Raw genomic sequence first — 20,943 nt, 5'->3', positions numbered from 1 at the left:
TTTTTGTAAAAGTTACTTCAGTGATTTATTACCCATTGGCAAAATGTGTCTTGTTTTGGATTTGATGGCGTGCGCATCTTATTTGGACGTCATCACACTTTTCAAGAGTAATAATAAACAGTACGCATGCGTCGTCATTGCATGCGTTGCTATGGCGACCGCTGCTGTTTGAAAATTTTTAAGAATTCTTTTTTTTTTCTCTTTTAATTTTGTTATGCGTTAAGTGGGTGAGTTTATTTTTGAGATATGGAACCAGAGAGATCCCATAAATACTTCTTGAGTTGTGAATAAAAGAGAATTTCATCATTAGATAACGATATTTTTGTTTTTATTGTTTTAATTAGGAATCAGAAATTCTAACCTGCAGTTCAAACTGGATCGTTTTCAATACTAATTCAGGTGAATATCACAAATAAAGGGGGTCCAAACTGATTGACACGGTCCCAAAACTTACAGTTGAAGCAGGAAAGGAACGATGCCAAGGCCTAAACGTACATCTGACTGCCTTTCCGCGATCACGATTTCTTTTATATTTTATTAATATTACTTTTAAGATTTTAGGCAGAACAAACTATGTTAATCTATGTTAAACTACGGAAAATAACCTACGGAGATTATGTTAACCATTGATATCAACCTACGGAAGTTTCTATAAATGATGTCTATAATGATCTTTATTCATTTTAAATATCTTTTGTTTAATTTACCGAACCGATAATAAATCGAGCAGCGTTATCTAATTTTGACTTCAAATGTTATAAGTATTTTTAAATTTGAAATTCGAAATTTTTTTAAAGCTATATATTTACAGACTATGATTAACTAGGTGCTATGAATATTTAAAGCAGATTTCAATGATAAAAAATGAAACAAAAATAGTTCAAAAGATTAGTCATTTGCTAAATCAATTACAGCTATCGCGTTTATATTCTTGTGAATTTGAATATATGTGTAAAGTTTTGTGAATATATATTGTTTTGAGGCTGTATATCTCAGACGGACCTCAACTAAACAGTTTAATTAGAAAATTTGTAAGAAAGTCACGTAATTACATAATTTAGAGAAAAATTAACGCTTAAAGCATTTTTTATGGAAGGCACAGCTTAGCGACAGTTTTGCCGACTTGGCGATAATCTCGGCGACTAGGCGATAATTTTGACGACAGAATTATATTTAGTTCTGGAAACTTCGAGTTCCGAAGCTGTAGGACTAATATTTACGGGGGTAAACGAGAATTGTCAAGAATCATGCGAAAGTTCCGAGGTTCCGTCACCAAGCTAATATGAACAGGAGTGTGCCCAGTACCTCCTAAAAGAGAGAAGGCCTCGTCACGGGCTACCATAAACATGAAATTTGGTCCCTAAGTAGTCCAAACGTAATGCCATCTTACTATTCGAAATTTTGTCTACCACCCCTATTTTTAAAGATTGAATCATAAATTTGGGGGCTAGGGAGCGATATATATTCCCAAAAAAAGCGCTGCTGCAAATGAATAATTTAAAGATAACCATCGACTTATTCAAGAGAGCAATATCTAATTTTAGTCCGTTACTAAACAACCAAGTTCAGACATAGAAAAGCAAATTGAAATAATGTTCTGTGATTGCTCGGAGTGGTTTATTTATTAATGGTTCACAGAAAAATGTCCCGCCGTTTCATAGCAATAGACATTTTTTGAGTTGATTTCTGACCAAAAAGCAACGATTTTTTTAAAAATCACCTTTGAAAAGAAAATTTGAATTTATTTATAAATAATTTATGATTTTCCATGCTTTTAGAATTTGAAAACATGAACTTTTTACCTGACATTATTTGTGTTTTGATGTTGCTTTTATTTCATTTATACGAGGTTTTCATACTGAAATCAAATTTACATATCTTATTATAACTATATACAAAATCTTAGGTATATTCATTTGTGCAGCTTTGATTGAGTCTTCTAGGCAAGAAAGTTTAAAGAAACGAAAAGAGCTCGAAGAAACAACAAAAGCCTGAAGGAAAATGTAGAGTAATTTTAAATACTGTTACTATGATTTCTGCGCTGTTTTTTCTCCTTAATTTACAAACTTATTTTACGATTCTTACCATCATTACATATATCTGATACGATACTCTCCTTTAAAACAGAGTTCGTAAGGTTCTTAAAATACTCAAGTAGTGACAACGAAATTTAAAAACCAAAATGTTTAATTTCATAACTCCAAATACCCGGTTTAAAAATTTTAATTTTAAAGTTAAAGATAAATTCATTGTTAAAATATTAATGTATACGGTTCCCTTTCATTTTTAGGACCACTAGATCCCTATTAAAATACAGATGTTTACTTTTACGAGTATAAAATTCTTATCAAAATAATGATCAAGACTCAATTGCAAAATTGTATAATTGATGATAAAAACTTCACTGGCTTCAAAATATATGAAGATGGAAATAAATGTAGACATGTTTCGAGCGGTCAAAAATAGTCGCCCATACTCAAGACTTGCCAGGAGTGAATGACTTGTGATGTTAGTTTTTTGGACTCTTAAAACATATCTACTTAAATTATCATCCTTTTATTTCTTTAAATCATTGAAGTTTTTATATTTTCGCTTCAGTTTCTTGGGATTATTCTTTTAGTAAAATAGTATGTTAAATTACCTAATTAAAATATGATAATAAAATTACTATATTAAAATAAGTTCAAAAGAATTCAACAATCTTTTGAAGACTTCAAAAAAAATTCCGTTTATTATTGAAATTTCAAAAGTCGAATGAGAAAATAGAATGTCCCTAGCGCCAGAAATCAAAGTTAAATAATTACAAGGGCAGTTATTTCAAACAAGCTATCATTTCCGTCCTACTGCAAATTGTTTGAAAATGTATATTTTATTTATCGATTCCAAAGTTTATTCTGAGCCATGATGGCCTGGTCGGTAAGGCGCTGGGCCCATGTCTGAGAATTCGTGGGTTCAAACCCCGCCGGCCGAAGATGTGAAGTGAAATGGGGACTGATGCACATTGAAATTTATCGAGTCGCCAAGTCCTCCATATTTCCATAACAAATCAATACCTTTGGGGGTACTGAATTGGAGATTAATCGTTCTCTGAGTCAGATCAAAATTACGATCTGCGGATCATGAATGGGTTCGCCCTATAAACGGGCGTGATGTATGGGTGTGGCAGAAGTCGAATTCTTGGCCATAGATGGTACCACTGGAAAACAAGAACCATCGCACCCCTCTGCCTTAACAGCAACAACAAAGTTTATTCTAGATATATTTTAGGGTATTCTTTAGGCGTACTTCGGTAGAGTTAATTTTTACACCCTTATTTGCCTGAAACTATTAAATGAGTAGCTTGAAATGAATTATTCAAGCTATATGATTTAATGAATATATAGTATAATAATAAACGCTGCCTCCAACGCATATCCTTATCCTTGATACCTCTATCAACAAATTAACGGAATGAGCTTAAATAAAAAAAATAATAGCGAAATTATTTCTCATTTAAGCTTTCAAGCAAATAATGGGTTTTGTTTAAACAGATTTCAATTCTGGAAATGACGAAATTATTGATAAGATTCTTGGAAGCAATATCATTCTTATCCTATTATGACGAAATATGAGAAAAATTTGTGTTCATAGTTTCTGTAAAAAGTATTTTAACCCTCTCGCAGTGTATTTTTTTCAATCAAAATAGTTACAAAAATTGCGTATTTTTTATTACATATTTCAAATTAGATAAAGATTCTAGAAAATAGCACGGCTTTGGAGGGAATCTTTTTACAAATTTCAATTGTTAGTATGTGTGGTTTAACAAATTGAAGCATTTTTCTGGTAATAATTTATATTATAATAATGTCTTGTGAATTGCGCAAAAATTTAAATTTTGTTTCTTTAACAAAAGTAAATTTTTTTGACATCTTGCGGTTCGAATTTGTTCATTTAAGAAACTAAGCTAACAGTTCTGGTTTTTCGAGCTACACTAATGTGTATTTACATTTCACAAATCAAACAAATAAGAACCAATAAATTAAATAAATAAATAATTTGCTTGCTCATTTTTAGAGAAAAAAGGTGCACTTAGTTTATACTATCAACCAAACTATTTTGCACAGGTAATTTTTATACAGAAAATGTACTTAAATTCTTATCAGCTAACTCATAGTTCTGAGATTCGAAAAACTAAAAACTTAACAAGAATTTAAAATGAGAGTTAATTTCAAAAGACAAACAAACATTAAGTACTACTAAAAATTAAGCAAAATAGATTAGTATATCATCAGAAAAATCTACGTGGTAGCATAAAGAAAGAGAAAAAAACAAAATTAAATAATTGGTTGAATAGTTCAGACGTGGGCAGGTAATAAGAAATTTAATTTTAAAATTAAGATGTTGAAAAGTTATATAAGATACTGAGATATTTTAAGACGCTTGAAAGTTTAGGCTACGTTATTTGATAGCCATTTAATGTTCGGCATCTGTTTAAAATATTAACAATATTACAGATAATCGTCGTTGATGTTTTTTTAAGTTTGGTTTAAGACGATATAAAGATGCCTTTTACATAACTAGTATCTTTTCGCTTATATTTTCATTGTTTTGTTGTTAAAATATATATTGAGTAATTGATAAATATATTATTCTTAATAAATGCATGCTTATGTATCTATTAGGAATGCACAAGCATACTTTGAATAAGCAAAAATACTGAAATCAAACCAATTAATAAATGAATCAATTAAAAACTAAAATTAAAAAAATCAAATGCCTCAGCACGTAACCACATTCAATAAAAAAACATATTTTCATAAAACTTGACAATCGTTAAGTAAAATATTTTATTCAAATCTCTTCATTAAATTAAGTATAAATTAGCAGACAACTTAAAAAAGAAGAATCATATTTTATAAAGAAAACAACGAAAAAAATAGTTTATAGTTCTAAGGTAATATGCTGAGCGCTGTAGAAATGTTTTCTGTAGCTTTGTAATTTTGAACCTAATCCAGGAGACAAGGAAATTTCTGGGTCAAGTATAGGGAGACATTTTGCTTTCGTTATTGACTTTTGTTGGAACTAACCCACAATTGTGTTACATGGTGAGGAAAACCTCAAAAATATCCCAAGGTTATAGTTTCAAGGCAAGGGGACAAACCCATGATTCGTCTATTACTGAGGATATTTCACGTCAGCACTGTGGTCAGTGCGAGCTGGGGGCGGAATCGTATCGACCAGTCATCGCTGGGATTCAAACCTGGTTACTCTACAGGGAGACGAACCCCTTGAGCAACCACGGTTCAGGGGATCTTCTGTTTTTATGGTCCATTTCAATATCTTTTATTAGTACGTAACGGGGATTAATCTTTTGTTTTATTTTACTTTATTACCGTCGTTAAACAGCTTACCCAATTTTTGGGTTTACGACTACTAATGTTCAATTCCGTAGCCTTGTAATTTTGATCCCAATCCAGAAGACAAGAGAACTCCTGGATCAAGTATTGGGGGTAATTTGCCTTCGTGGAAGTTCTTTGATGGAACTAACCCGCATTTGCGTTATGCGGAGAGGCAGACCATGAGAACTTCCCACGGTTAGCCTGGCTGAAAGGTGACTCTAACCCATGATCCGTCAACCACTGAGGATATTTCACGTCAGCACTGTGGTGCAAGCCGGAGGCGGAATTCCTATCGACCAACCATTACTGGGATTCGAACCCGGTTCACCTCATTGTAACGCGAACGCTCTATCCCCTGAGCCATCGCGGTTCTTCTCTTGTTTATTTTAGTGAAATTTAAATTGGAAGACTGCGTTATATTGCTGTCACTACAGGTATAATAATATTGGATGGCGCACTTTTTCAAGACATCGCTTGGATTCGAACCTGGTTCACCTCCTTGGAAGGCGAACTCTCATATCCCCTGAGCCATCGCAGCTCAAACTGCAAACAAAAATCTTTTGTTCGTAAGTGATGACGTGATAAAGGCTTTTCTTACGAATCAAGGAAAATAAAGCGCACAAATTATGAAAAAGGAGAGAAAAAAATGACTCCAAGTTCTTTTCTTAATGAGCAAAACACTCAGTTTTCTTAATTTAATTTTCTCTAAACGTGATAATGCTTTTTCAGAAGTAAACAAGAGTCTCAGAATTCCCCAATGGAATTGGCGGTATTTAAGAATTGATTACTTTCATTTATCGCCATTTTCTCACTGTTTATTATGAATCCATCTATTTTTTTTTTGTTCTTTCCTTATAGAACGGTGAATACGAAAGTCGGTGAGATTTACAACAATAAAAATAAAATATTTAACCGCATTTAATGAGAATAGGACTGGTTCTAATTATCTTTCTCCTGTTTATTCTAGAAGGAAAAAAAATGATTTCCAAATGAATCATTAGTTCTTTTTGTCACTGGAAACTCTTTATTAAGCATCAATTTTTTTTATCATATTTTACTTTTAGGATATATAAGACATTTTATTAATTACTTCTTAAATCCATGCAGAACTTAATTCAGTGATGTTTCAGATATAATTAATTTTTTTTTCAATTTCATATCCAATCTAATCACACAGGAAAGTTTTTATTTTTATTTCGACGGTTAAAATATTATTTAGAATAAAAACAGAAGTACGTATTTTCTTATCTTTAGATTATGCAACGTTTATAATGTGTAACTCACTTTTAATACTTTAAAACTAGCAAAGTTTTATTTTAAACACTAAAACGCACAGACCCTGGTCAAATTATTAAACGCACTATAAGATTCGATGTAAAATCTTAGTTAACAGGTGATACTATACAACTTTATTGTTTTTATGTAACTGAAACCGGTTTGCACTTGTTTACGTTCGTGTATCAATTGGTTAACATTGTAATGCAATACGTTAAAAATAAATACAAATAGGAAGTATATAAAAAAATCTCCGGAATAAAAACCCATTACATGTATGTTTAAATATTAAAGTATTGCCTATAAACTCGTGCAAATCATGTCATTATTAAGAAACTACAGTGAGTTTAATAATTTGGTCTAATTATTATAATGTACTAATATACTACCTGATATAATAAATATTCTATATTTATATAATATATCGTCTAGTTTATCCAATTATCGAATTTATATTATGTATCGCCTAATTTAAGCAATTGATACACGAACGTAAACAAGAGCAAACCGGTTTCAGTCACGTAAAAACAACAAAGCTGTATAGTATCACCTGATAATTAAGATTTTACATAGAATCTTACAGTGCGTCTAATAATTTGGCAAAGGACTGTATATTACTAAGAAAATTACTCAATTTCTTTTAACTGAAAACTGAAATATCAAGCGAATGAGCAGTCATTCGCGCGAAAAGTTAAACGAATATGATTACAAACTTCTGAGTGAAAATTAGTTTCCCGTGTGGGCAACGAAAAGCAGAATGTAACTAAACAGTAAGTTCGGCCAAAATGAAAAGTTAAAAGCGAACATTTCATATAAACCTCAGGCGGAATCGAATATTTTTGTTTTTTTAAAATCACACTTAAATGACGCAGGAGAAAGACAAGTTTTGTTAACGAAAATTAGACAGATAGGCTTTCATTTTCTAACCTTTTTCATTGGTTTTGATGTATTTGCAGAAATTTGTGTTAAAATAAAGGAATTGAAAACCACGAAATTTTTATAAATGTCATAATAGTTATAACTGCAGTAATTAATATGTAGCGAAATCCTATGAATATTTGCTTCAATCTTTATTTTCATGTAGTAATGAAATGCGTAAAAAGCAAAGATCGTGAAAAACTTTGTTTTAAGATTGGTGATTGTCGACTTTCATTGATGAATGTCAACAATCACTTAGTAGCAACCCCGAAATATATGCTAGATCTGATTAGATATTGATTTATTTATCAAGGCTTACATATTTATTCGGTATTTTAATATTCGATTAGGAGGAATTAGGAAAAACATAAGTGGTGGAAATACCGGGTAAGGTGTAGGGGTAAAAATCGCTATTCTCTACCCAAACGTTTTTTAACATCAACAATTTTGCCCGATATTTCCTACACTGATGCTTTTTTAAAGTGCTGTGTAGATAGTTGTTATCTACAATGTCAACCTTCATCTATGAAAAGGTACCCCTATATAGAACCGAGTTAACATGTCTTATATACTAGTGGATTGAAATTGTATTTTAGTAGTGGTAGACGTACTACAATATTCCCCTACCAGAATTAGAAATGTGATAGAATTCGATGAACCGATACCACTAGTTGATTTATTGCTGTTTCGTAAGAAGCCGGGAGAGAGCTGTATTAAAATAACTGTCGTGGTCACTTCTGTGTTGTCATTAGCAGTCGAATGTATACAGGCCGACATTGTGTGTGATCGAGACTGAGTAGCAACAGCTCGATGAGGTTTAAAATGTCGCAGTCACAAGTATCAAGTCAACAGTTCAATGGGACCATCCCTCGAAGTAGGCTTGCTTCAAATCGATAATCGCTCAAGCGATAGGTAAGCTATGAAATCAAATAAAACATATAGAAATGCTCGGTATAACAAGTATGGCATATTACGATATATCCGCTATTTGTCTGTTTAGAAATCTATGGTTTAGGCTTTATTGATTTATTGAGCCCTTAAACGTTCTCTCTCTCTACTCAGATAAATGCGTCGAAGATCTTGAATTGATCATAGCTTGTCAGTCACACCACAATACTGTTCACATGTCTTATTGCGATAAAAGTGCTAGGCCTAATCCGCTGTTTAAAACATCTTTCATCATCCCTATAAGTCGCACACCTGTAAACCGTTCCACCATGCAGTCGTTGAAGGGTTAAACTTCCGTTTGACGACATGCATACTTCACAATTTCGTCGTAATTCAGTTAACTAAGACCAAAACAAAATTAGTTCTATTATCACATTAAATTGTAAACCATCTTCGTCGCTTCGATGCATTAAAAATACATCAGTTGAAAGGCTGGTAAGGCAGATAACATTCTATTATTTCCTTTTTAATTATCCTGTTTGTTTATTTCAGCTGTTTGCAGCTTGGAACACTTTCCAATTTTGGAAATTTACTTTTCTTGCTTGCAGTATCCATAATTTGTTTTTTTCAAGATAGGGTTTGTATTTTTCTTGATGAAAAGCTTCATAACCACTTTACAGGTATGATTTGATGGAAGTACAATGTTCTAAAATATTCATAATTTTTGAGGAAAATTATTTTTGCCCTAAATCAAAATAGCCCCTTCGTTATCTTAAAAAAGCTCAAGGTACTTCAAAAATTTACTGTCTTCATTAATTAGGTTCTGTTCAGGCTACAATATATTAGTTTTTACTTCGTTAAAACTCATTGGTCAGCAAAGCCCTCCATTCCTTTTTGCTTCATTTTTTGAAAAACAATTGTGTTTAAGTATAAGTATGCAAAAAAATTAAACGTACAATTTTCGAGTAAGTTGAAATATATTGGTAATGCCATATTTAATTGATATTATTCCTTTTCCACTTGATACATACATCATTCGCTGGAGTCATGACCGTAGCCAGGATATTTTTTCGGGGAGGGGGATAAGGTAAGAAACAATGGCTGTTTCAGACATGCAAAGTAGGGGAAAAACATTGCAACAAATATTGTTTATTCTGTTGTTTGCAAAAGTTAAACTAGTAATTATTTTTCAATTAATACTGCATAATAATTATAACCAATTTTTAAACAAAGTTTACAAAGACATGCGACGAGGAATTGAAGAAAATTTTTCGATTACTTTTTTAGGGCAAATCGGAATATCCCGAAATATGCTTAATGAAGTTAGCCCTGTTAGCCTTTCTTCTTCTTTAGTAGCATTTCTTGTTGCTGTTTTTACGCGTTTAAGAGTAGAAAAAGTTCTTTCTGCAGTTGCTGTGGTGATTGGCAACGTAGCCAATAATGATAACAAGCAATAAATGTTTGGGAAAAAGACACTGTTACATTCTTCCATTGCTGAAAGTGCCGTATCTGGTCTACTAAGGGGTTCACGCAGGTTCCACTTTGATGCCCATACTTCCATTTCTCCTATGAGGTTTTCGATGTCAATGAAATCTGCGTAGATTCGGAAATTGCATAAATTAATATGCTGAAAAACAATTGATTTCGGGGGAGGAGTCTAACCGAAGGAAAGATGAACCACAAGGTCAAGTGAAGTTGATGCACTAGCGAAGGTGGTGTACTGGGAAAAAGTTTGATTCGACAGTTTTTGTTTTTCTTTTTACTCAAAGAAAGACTAAAAAGTTTGAATCCCAGAATTTCGGGGGGGGGATTTGTCCCGACGCCCCCCCTGACTATGGGCCTGGCTGGAGTGCGCAAACACTCCACGCACAAGCGTACTAGTACATAACATAATTGAACATAAATTAACACCTAATAAAACATGTAACGTATAAACATTATAAGCATTTAAAACATTATAGCACTAAACACATTGGAACATAGAAAAAGTATGAAAAAGTATCAAAAACAAGAATAAAAAGTTATTAAAAAGTCATTCAGTTTGCAGATCTTGCTCACGAACCCTCCATTATCTGTCGTAGTTCAATTTCAAAATGTCCTCGGCAACGCGATTGCTTACAAAAACGACCTAATTATCTAATTTGAATATCCAAGTAATGACCTGGCTGTTGAATCATTGCAGTAATAATTTGTTGTGACAGTTAATTAGTTTGTTATTAACTATTAGATAGTGAGATTATAATAGTTTGTGCAATACAAGTGGCATTTCAACGCTTCGTTAATAGAATGTGCTAAACAGTTTGAAAATTTTTTTAGGTTTATTTTGAGTTGATTGCCTTCAAGTAATTTAACCACAGCTAAAATTCCTTTTAAAGATCGTCCCTTATTCTAAAGTAATACCTGATTTGCATACTTTTTTGTAAAAAAAAAGTTTATTGGGTAAAGCATTGTTGGTGAATCTATTAGTAATAGATCAAACACATTATTAGCTACTGATATGACTCTTTTAGTGATTTTTTTTTCAAAACTAATTTCCTTCAGAAAACTCAAATTTATTCTCGATGTGTCTGATCGACGTGTCTACTATAATCCAATGATTCTTCAATTTCCTGGTTTTTTTAAAAATAGTGAGCTGTACTTTCCCAATATTTAAGATCGAATCTACCTACATTAATTTTGCTGCTGGAGAAACAAAATTATGCAGTTATTACCAAGACTCGCAACCACATTATCTACACTGTTGTAAGAAATTAAGAGTATTTGCAAACTTGATCGATTATCTCTAGAACTGCAGGACAGATTTTAAGGAAATTTGATATGTACATGCACTGATACAATACAATACAATTGACCATTCAACAATTGTAATATACACGCATGATCGTGCGTATCACTCGTTGTAGTCGGAAGGTATGAAATTGCCACAAGACAATTCAGGCAACTTGCCACAGTAAACTGCCTTATGTCAAGTATGAAATCGCGCTGCAAGGCACAAATATGTCTGTAAGAGGGGATCATACCCTTTTTTTTGTTTATTCTGCAACCGCTGTTTCATACCTTCTGACTACAACGAGTGTTACGCACGATCATGCTTGTGTATTACAATTGTTGAATGGTCAATTGTCTTGTATTGTATCAATGCATGTACAAATCAAATTTCATTAAAATCTGTCCTGCAGTTCTAGAGATAATCAACCAAGTCTGCTAATTCTCTTAATTTCTTAAACCAGTGTAAATTGGAGTTTCTGTTCTAGTTGTATCAAATTCTTCTATTTTGTTGACCGCTTCTAAGAGAAATGGAATGGATTACACGTTTTTGCCAAAAACAACTCTTGTGTGATTGAGAAATTTGCTCGTTTTCATTTCTCACATAATTGAAATAAAAAAAAACAGTAATCTTTTTTAATAATACGTGCAAATTTGTAGAATTATTTACTCTCCTAATATCAGCAGTAACACCAATTTGCTTTATTTTATAAACGTCGTTGAACAACAGACCCAATTTTCGGGTTTACGACTACTAATGGTCAACTCCGTAGCCTTGTAATTATGAACTCAATCCGGAAGACAAGGGAACTCCTGCATCAAGTATTGGGAGAAATTTGACTTCGTGGAGGATTTTTTGATGGAACGAACCCGCATTTGCGTTACATGGAGATGCCATGAGAAACTCCCACGGTTAACCTGATGGCAGGAGGACTCTAGCCCATGATCCGTCTACCACTGAGGATATTTCACGTCAGCACTGTGGTCGGTGCAAGCCGGATGCGGAATTCGTATCGACTAGCCATCGCTGGGATTCAAACGCTCTATATCCCGACCCATCTCGGATCAATGCCAAATAACGATATATAAAATTCGGCCCACATTGCAAACTCTGATTTAACGAAGTACCATCTTTAGTTATCGCCGTAGCATCAAATACTGGTCGAATCAGATTTCAAAAAAACTAATTCGTTTAATAGTAGGTCTACATGAATTAAAATGACCAAGCAAAAACTTCTTCTATAAGTCCTTCTTTAAACCTGTCCAAAATAATAATAATAATTTAATGCATATTATTTTTGTTAAATTCAATTCTTAAAGTGATTTCTTAATTTAGTTAGACTTTAGGTCAATGAATGGAAACTATTACGATTGACAACGTGAAAGTTCGATCATTAGAACAAAAGTTATTCAGGATGATATTTTTTTTAGCACTGTTCTTATTAACCATTAAATGCTTGATAAAACGAGATTGCGTTTAGCAACCATTGCCCATATACGATTATTATTTATAGCATCAAAAAGTCTTAAAACTCGATACTTAAACAAAATTTTTCTAACGCGGCGCATATTCCGTTGATTGAGTTAAATTCATTCGAAAATTCTTGGAATCTCTTGAGTTTGCTTTTAAATCCACGGTTAATGACTAAAAAGATGCGCATATTAAGGTCCTCCTCCCCGAAATTAAAATGTTTCCTTAGTTGAGATAATTGAAGCGTGTATTATTGGATTTGCATTCTTTCAAAAACTCTCAGAAATAATTAATGTTCTTCGATTTAGCTTTCGAATACTTAGAGAGAGAGAAAGAGGGGGTGATTTTTGATCACCAGGGGATTATTCAAATGGATTTTATTTTAGTGACGCAACTGCAATGGAATCAGGAAGATATCTGCCTTTTAAATTTTTAACACGCTTAATAAAGAAAGAAAGCTAAAATCCATAATACTATTCCTATTGATGCATGAATTGGTTTTATGGCAGTTTTGCTTTTAGGAACAAAGCAACTATACATAATTTTGTTATATGTTCATGGAGTGGTTTTTATTAATTTAAATAAAGTTAAAAAAGTATTGGGAAATCATTTTTTTCCATACGAAGCACAAGTTTTTACCCATTGCCAAAATGGGTCTTGTTTTGGGTTTTATCACGCGCGCACTTTATTTGGACGTCATCACGCTTTTCAACAGTGTTCAAGAGTAATAGTAAACAGTGTGCATGCGTTGCTATGGTGACCGCTGCTGTTGGATAATTTTTTTAGAATTCTTTTTTTCACTTTTAATTTTGTTATGCTTTAAGTGGGTGAGTCTATTTTTGAGATATGGGAACAGAGAGATACCATAAATATTTCTTGAGTTGTGCTTAAATGAGAATTTCATGATTTGAACGATATTTTTGTTCTTATTGTTTTAATTAGGAATCAGAAATTCTAACCTACAGTTCGAACTGGACCGTTTTCAATACTAACTCAGGTGATTATCACAAATAAAGAGGGTAAAAAAAAAGTATGAAGTGAATCATTTTTCTTTTTATTTTCACCAGCAGTCATTCTTAATGTATTTACATAATAATAATTTAAAGTATGTTTATATTCTTTTTATTATTGACGTATAATTACTGTCTTGATGGTGATTTTAATATAAATATAAATACTGAAGAAGGGAAAGTATTTTGTGACGTCTTGAAACGCGTACATAGGCAGGATTTGAAAAATCAGTCCGACGACAAACATCAATTGAGACCCATGATTTGAAGTGTTGACCCATGATTTGACCAATGGGTAACCAGTGATCGTAATAAAGCGGTCACAAATTTTTTATTATTTTTTTAATTTATTATATTTTTTCTCTGAATTAGGTTGAACAATTGATAAGCCGAACATTAGTGCTGACAAGTTTTGCTTTATTCTTAAAATTCCACATTAGAAAACGATTCCGCCACTTCGCCAACAATCGAATCATTTTCTCAAAATATGTTCTAATTCTCACTCTAAAGAATGAAATAAGGTGTGTTATTCAATTTGAAGTTTTATGCGATAAGCGCCACATATACTAAGGTAGGCGTAAAGTATTAAACTGATGCATAAGGCAGTTATTAAAACTGCACCAATGCTGAGCAGTTTTAATATACCAGGGCTGTTTTTTCTTTTTTTTTTAAAGTAAGGGCCGTTTTGTTGTGTACACTAATAGGTGACGCATGCGTCGCAAGGAGTTCTTGCTTGATGTTCTGGTCGTCCTCGGGAGCTACTGCGCTCACTTACAGCTGTGTAGGTAGCCTGTATGGTCAGCTATGTGTCTTTAAAATGTTCAAGTTTAACAAATCGCCCTCCGCGTATAAGGTACGAAGCTTCCTACTGGCATGCTGACAGGAAATTTTGCTACTTCATGACAATTAGCTTAAATTGGCTTGTCAAATATCAACAATAGATCTATATGACATACCATCAAAACAGACAACAAGAACAGAACTTATGAAGAATAACCTTTCAACATGTCAGCAAAGATGGGATAGTGATGATACAAAAGGTCGACACACTTACCAATTTATCTCAAAAGTCAGCAATCGAAAAATCTACTCCAACTTCAATATCAATCAGTTTCTAACTAACCATATAGTCCAGGGTAGTAGGGGAGAGTGGGGTCAATTGTAACAGGGTACGATTGTAACAGAGCAAAAATTTCGAGTGTCGGGTTCTAGATTTGGTTCCTAGGTGGCGCACAAGGTGCATTTAACAAATCTACATGTGCACCCCTGATGGCAACCATTTTTATGTACTTTTGAAAGAGTTACATCGCAAAAGATATTTTCACGCCACGCAAGTACTTTTTTTGGTATTAGAATACTATATTGTAACAAAGTAATTTTGTTTAAACAAATAAAAATTAGTAACCGAATATGTAAGTGGACACCTTAATGAACATTTCAATAAAAAAAAGATTAGTTTTGCTAATTAATTAGCATTGTTTTTAACAAATGAAGCTGAAATGGCGTCTTGGGGACAATTGTAACAATAAGTAAAGGGACGATTGTAACAGTTGAAAATAAATAATCTTATGTTTACAAACCATTACTTAACTCTTTAAGAACCACCAATAGTTTCCTATAGCATTTATATTATGTTGCATGAGCATTATTTTATTTGTCACCTTTCACAGCATAAATTAAAATTTTTAACCCCTTAAAGTTAAAAGTTTAACCCTTTAGGTCTCTGTTTATTATTATTTTTACTCCTAAAATATCACTACTATTTTGATCAATAAAAAAATGTATTACAACTATGATAATATGTATAATTAACTATGTTTTAGTTGAATTTATGAACTGTTACAATTGACCCCGTAAGTGGGGACAATTGTAACAAGTGCACGACTGTCAAAAATTGTTAATAACTAACATAATAATATTTAAAATCAGGTATTTATTTTTCTTCTAGTAGAGGATAGTCTACTTTACACGTCTGTCAATAAATACTAATAATATATTGGATTTTTTGTTAGTTAAAAATAGTTAAGTAAAAAATGTTACAATTGACCCCACTCTCCCCTAGTTATCAGTTAAAATTGTTCGGAAAAGACCCGAACTGCAAAGTTTGTAAAACTTATGAAGATTTTGAACACATACTTACTGTCTGTCCAGTTTGTGATGATTCAAGAATTAAATTTTTCCCGATAAATTTCAACTTCGATACCATTAAAAGAAACTGGAACCAAAAGAAAATGAACAAAGGAATTGAAGAGATCAGAATGGAGGATCTGGCCTAAACCGATTCTTCAACAGTATTCCCTGGATGCCCCGAATGGGGGGCGGGGCAGGGTAAAGCCGAAGTACTTCATGACAACGACTCTTTCCATATCTCAGTCCCGATCTTCATTGGACTGTTTTTGGCTGGGAAGTTTTGGAACGTCTTTCAATACAGACCAGACCTTGCGCTAAGTGATTTTCATCTTTTCCGATGTTTCGAACATCATTTTGGCGGCAACCAGTTCAACGATGACGGAGACGTGAAAGCAGTCGTGACCCTTTGGGTATAGGAGCAGGCGGCAAGTTACTATGAAGAGGATATTTTAAATCTAGTTGTAAGGTATGATAAGTGCTTAAGCAAACTTGGCAACTATTTTATTTTTTATTTTATAACCGTCGTTGAACAGCTGATCCAATTTAGGGTTTACGGCCACTAATGTTCAATTCCGTAAAATTGTAATTTTGAACCCAATCCAGGAGACAAGGGAACTCCTGAATCAAGTATTGGGATTGCTTTCGTGGAGGACGTTTTGATGGAACTAACCCACATTTTCGTTACATAGAGAGGAAAACCTCCCACGGGTAGCCTGACAGCAAGGGGACTCTAATCCGTGATCCGTCTACCACTGAGGATATTTTACGTGAGTACTGTGGTAGGTGCAAGTAGAATGCGGAATTCGTATCGACCAGCGATCGCTGAGATTCGAACAGCTTGGGAACCCTGTTCACCTCTCTAGAAAGCGAACGCTCTATCCCTTGAGCCATCATGGCTCTGGTAACTATTTTGTAAGAAAAAAAATAGTTGCCAGAGCCATGTAGAATCGAAATAATAAATCTGCTTCTTGAAATATTTTTTTCGTTTGGTTTTTATTTTTAAACGGACCTCAAAAGAAAACAGCCTTCGTAGATACTAAGAAGAGTGTTTTGCGGACCGTCAAAAGGGCTATGTCCCAGACTAAATTATTTGACTGTGGTGACTATCATGGGTTGGCTGTAAGTAAGGAAGGTACCATATCATTTGACTTCTTAAATTTTTCTACATGTTTTATTCTCTAATAACTAGAGCCCGGATTTTGATGACCTAAAAAATCCCAATTAATGTCCTTAAAAAGTGCAAAAAATGCCCTTAAAAAGTGCTAAAAATGCCCTTAAAAATGCGGAAATTGCGCTAAAAATGCCTTATGACATGACTTAAATAAAGTAAAAATATTGAACTAAAGCAATGTTTTACTCTTTAAAATTATTATGAGTCATTTCAAAAAATATAAAGCAATACAATACTTGTTCTACGTTCATTAAAGTTTGAAAAATATGTTTTATATCCTAAAATAACAAAAAAAAAGGAAAATATATTGACTCCAAAACATTTTCATTTTGTATAGAAACTTAAATGAATATAACAACTTCCATCTCATAATATTAGTAAATATCAGAATTACATTGGATTATTAAATTTTTTTGATATTTTGAAATGTAAACGAGCGTCTCTTGTCTGAAAGTAAATTTTTATACCTGGAGAAGCTTCTTTCAACGTTTACTGATGTTACTGGTGCGTACTTGAAAAAGACGGTCTCACTTACTGACAATTTTTCTTCAATTTGAAAAGATGTTGCTTCACCAGTTAATATCCTAGAGATTTTCTTCACTGTTTGGAAGCCAGTGTAATAATAAAAAATGATAAAAAAAAAATAAAAAAATTAACAAAAATTTTAAAAATGTTTTAAAATGCAAAAAAAGCCAACAAATTTAATGAAAAATGCCCTATAAATCTAAAAAATGCTCTAAAGGGCGAAAAATGTCCAAAAATGCAAAAAATGCAAATGTCATCAAAATCCGGGCCTTACTAATAACCTTTTCTTTTCAACCGGCCACTTGAGAATAAGACAACCAATACCCACGCATATGACCTATGACGTCAGCACCAGCAATATGGAGTATTAAAGTCGAGTTAAGTTTCTCTACATAACTTAAAATGTTAATTAACGCTACGTTAATTAAATACAAAGCCGTATCGCACATCGAATTTGTTAATTCTTTCTTGTCTACTTCTTTTACTTAAATTAGATCTATTATTTAACCGTGATATATTTTTGTTTTGTGTGCCTGGCAACTTCAATGCATAACTTTATGTTCGACATGGCTTCGTGCCTGTCTTTGTGCAAATATATAGTGGTAGAATTGAAATCCTTGTGAAAAAAACCTCTCTGAAAGAATATAGGCTGTGTTACTTAAGAGGATTGGTGTTTGCCAGGCATGGCTTACTCGAAATAGAATGGAAAAAACAGTTGCTAATGCAAACCACGTTTAAACAACCAATCAGGATCGAGATATCCACACTACGTTACTTACAGGTATCCCGCAAAAACTAAATATTTCTACTTTCTGGAATTACATACTTCAAATCCTTCCTTATTTATGGGTATTTTCATCTCGGGGGAAAGAAAGTTATTTTATGTTTCACATCAACGTAAAAGAAAATCCTACCGTTTTATTTCGAATACTTTAAAATAAAAACAAGTGGACATTACTGAGAAATTTTTTAAATTTTATTGTAAATGATAGGAAGCATTGGATTTAATTTCATTACACGTATCCATCATTAAATTTTAACACACATTAGTTACATTCTGTGATTAAACTTTCGCGATTCCATTAGGCAGGACAATCCCATTTGCAATCTTAATTCTTTGTGGCCCCTAATATCGGGAGATTCTGAGTGCTTTTGTAAAAGGGCGCTCCAAACAAGGATTTAGGGAATCGTTCCATTTGACGGGGAAATGAAAGTAAGCGGTGAGTATATAAGTATACATACCAGTCTTTTACAATTCTCCTCTTACGGAAGTATTCATTTCCCGCTTCCTTCTGAAACGTCAAAAATTATAATTTAAGATTTCTATATAATTCATTCAAACATCAGCTAAACAATAACATACAAGTAATTTTCATACATGCATCAATGACATTTACCTCACACTATACTCTTTGGAAACATAATAGGTGTCTCAAGAGTTCCCCACTCACCACACTCTTCCCCCTTCCGTTACCACGGTTTCTTCAAATCTTACTTTTTCAGCAGTACGTTTCAGTTACAAATCGGGATATACTTGAGTGAAGAACAAGATTCACTGAAAAGCATGATAAAGGAGGAGGGAAAAGCGTGAAGAGTGGAAAATTCTCGTAACCTATAGTCGACTATTAGGCGAAATCTTGCGTGAAACTTTAGAGGTAATCTTTAGGTTCTTATTATTATATGCATCGAAATTTCGAGGTTTTAATTGCTAACAACCAACGACAAGGTATATTTAGATTATGATGACAAAGTACTTTATTTGTTTTACTTATAATAAAAAAAAGAGGAAGAAAAATTCTATTTCTAAAATAAAGTCCCTCTAATTCCGTTTGTGATCTAAGGGAGCCATGTAGATTAATGATCTACAATTTCATTATCTACGTTATGGTGGGGCAAGGGGTAAGAATTGCGCACAGACCACCTTAACATTCCAGACAAGCTGGTGCCCTTACATTAGGTAGGTCTTACGTCCCCACCAGAAATAAAATAATACATGAATAACAATATATAAGAACCTAAACCACTGTATCATCAATGATGTCAAGAATATTGTCACTATGGGGCCGGGATAGCCTAGTTGGTAGAGCACTGGGCCCATGCCCAAGAGGTCGTGGATTCAATCCCCGCCGACCGTAAACTTCTTGTGTAGTAAATGGTGACTGATGCACGTTAAATCTGTCGAGTCACAAAGTCTTCCATATTCCCATAACACAGCAAACCCTGTGGGGGTACTGATTCAGAAGTTTCCTTGTCTTCTGGATAGGGTTCAAAATTACAAGGCTACTGAGTTGAGCATTAGTAGTTGTAAATTCAAAATTGGGTCGGCTGTTCAACGACGGTTATAAAATAAAGTAAAATATCGTAACTCTTTTAATCATAAGTTTTTCGAGAGGACTAAACAATGAAGAAATTATTTTTATTTTGGTCTCACTTAAAACGAGAAACGTGGGGCGCAAGTGAACGCCACATCACGGGAGAAACGGTTAATCGCAAATTCTCCTTCACTACCTGAACTAATTTAAAGTATAGAAAAATTGAGTTCAGACAAATTAAGAGTATAAGGCATGAAGTTTCAAATACTGAACAGAAATTTCAAAAATACTAAAAAAATGAAAGTAAATTATAAGAAGATAACTTAGAAGAGAAATTCTCCTTTGCGTAATCCTAATATTTTGCTTGCATTTTGAAACTCCTTTCTTCTTTCTTTTAAAATAGAAGTTGAGGTGAAAGCGAATTTGTGACGATAAGTTTCTCTCGTGGTATGGAGTTCACTCAAGGAAATTTTGGATGGTGATATGGAGGCTTTTTATGAAAGTGATGCTTTCTATGTTATTCGTTATAGGTCTGACAAAAACGGAATAAATTCTTTGTTTTACACTCTACTTTAGAAATAATTTTTTTTTAAAATTTATACAATACTTTATTTTTTATTATTTTATAACCGCCGTTGAACAGTCGACCCAATTTTGGGTTTACGACTGCCAATGTTCAACTCGGTAGCCTTGTAATTTTGCACCCAATTCAGAAGACAAGGGAACTCCTGGATCAAGTATTGGGAGAAATTTGCCTTCTTTGAGAGGAAAACCACTAAAACCTCTCACGGGTAGACTGACGGCAAGAGGACTCTAACCCATGATCAGTCTACGACTGAGGATATTTCACGTCAGTACTGTGGTCTGTGCAAGCCAGATGCGGATTTCGTATCAACCAGCCATCGCCGAGATTCGAACCAGGTTCACCTCATTGGAAGGCGAATGCTCTATCCCCTGAGCCATCGCTGGTCTCAGGGAAAGTTTGAGAATTTTATTGTGATCAAGAACAGTAAAGATTTGAGTGCTGCAGCTAGTCGCAAATCAGTCGTCATTTTGATGGTAGTGTTCCACCCTCACAAGAAAGCGAGTTATTAAAAAT

The 20,943-nt window shown here is 33.3% G+C and overlaps 2 protein-coding genes across 2 annotated transcripts in view; both read right to left on the bottom strand.

Moving 5' to 3' along the window:
* The window catches only part of LOC147815986 (GTP-binding protein Di-Ras2-like), a 226,428-nt gene that overhangs the window by 61,424 nt on the left and 144,061 nt on the right, over positions 1 to 20,943 (bottom strand). Inside the window, exon 3 of the mRNA XM_087157960.1 lies at positions 18,775 to 18,824. The gene's annotated coding sequence lies outside the window, so the exon portion shown is untranslated. The remainder of the gene's footprint in view (positions 1 to 18,774; positions 18,825 to 20,943) is intronic.
* LOC107446785 (FMRFamide receptor) overlaps positions 1 to 20,943 on the bottom strand; it is a 194,124-nt gene that overhangs the window by 29,121 nt on the left and 144,060 nt on the right. Inside the window, exon 3 of the mRNA XM_071178052.2 lies at positions 18,775 to 18,824. The gene's annotated coding sequence lies outside the window, so the exon portion shown is untranslated. The remainder of the gene's footprint in view (positions 1 to 18,774; positions 18,825 to 20,943) is intronic.

Source organism: Parasteatoda tepidariorum, chromosome 2 (genome assembly GCF_982258835.1).
Source record: "Parasteatoda tepidariorum strain Cologne lab strain chromosome 2, Ptep-v5.0, whole genome shotgun sequence".
NCBI classification, from domain to species: Eukaryota; Metazoa; Arthropoda; class Arachnida; order Araneae; family Theridiidae; genus Parasteatoda; species Parasteatoda tepidariorum.
The sequence above is the reverse complement of the archived record's forward strand: the minus strand, read 5'-3'. Positions and strand labels throughout refer to the sequence as shown.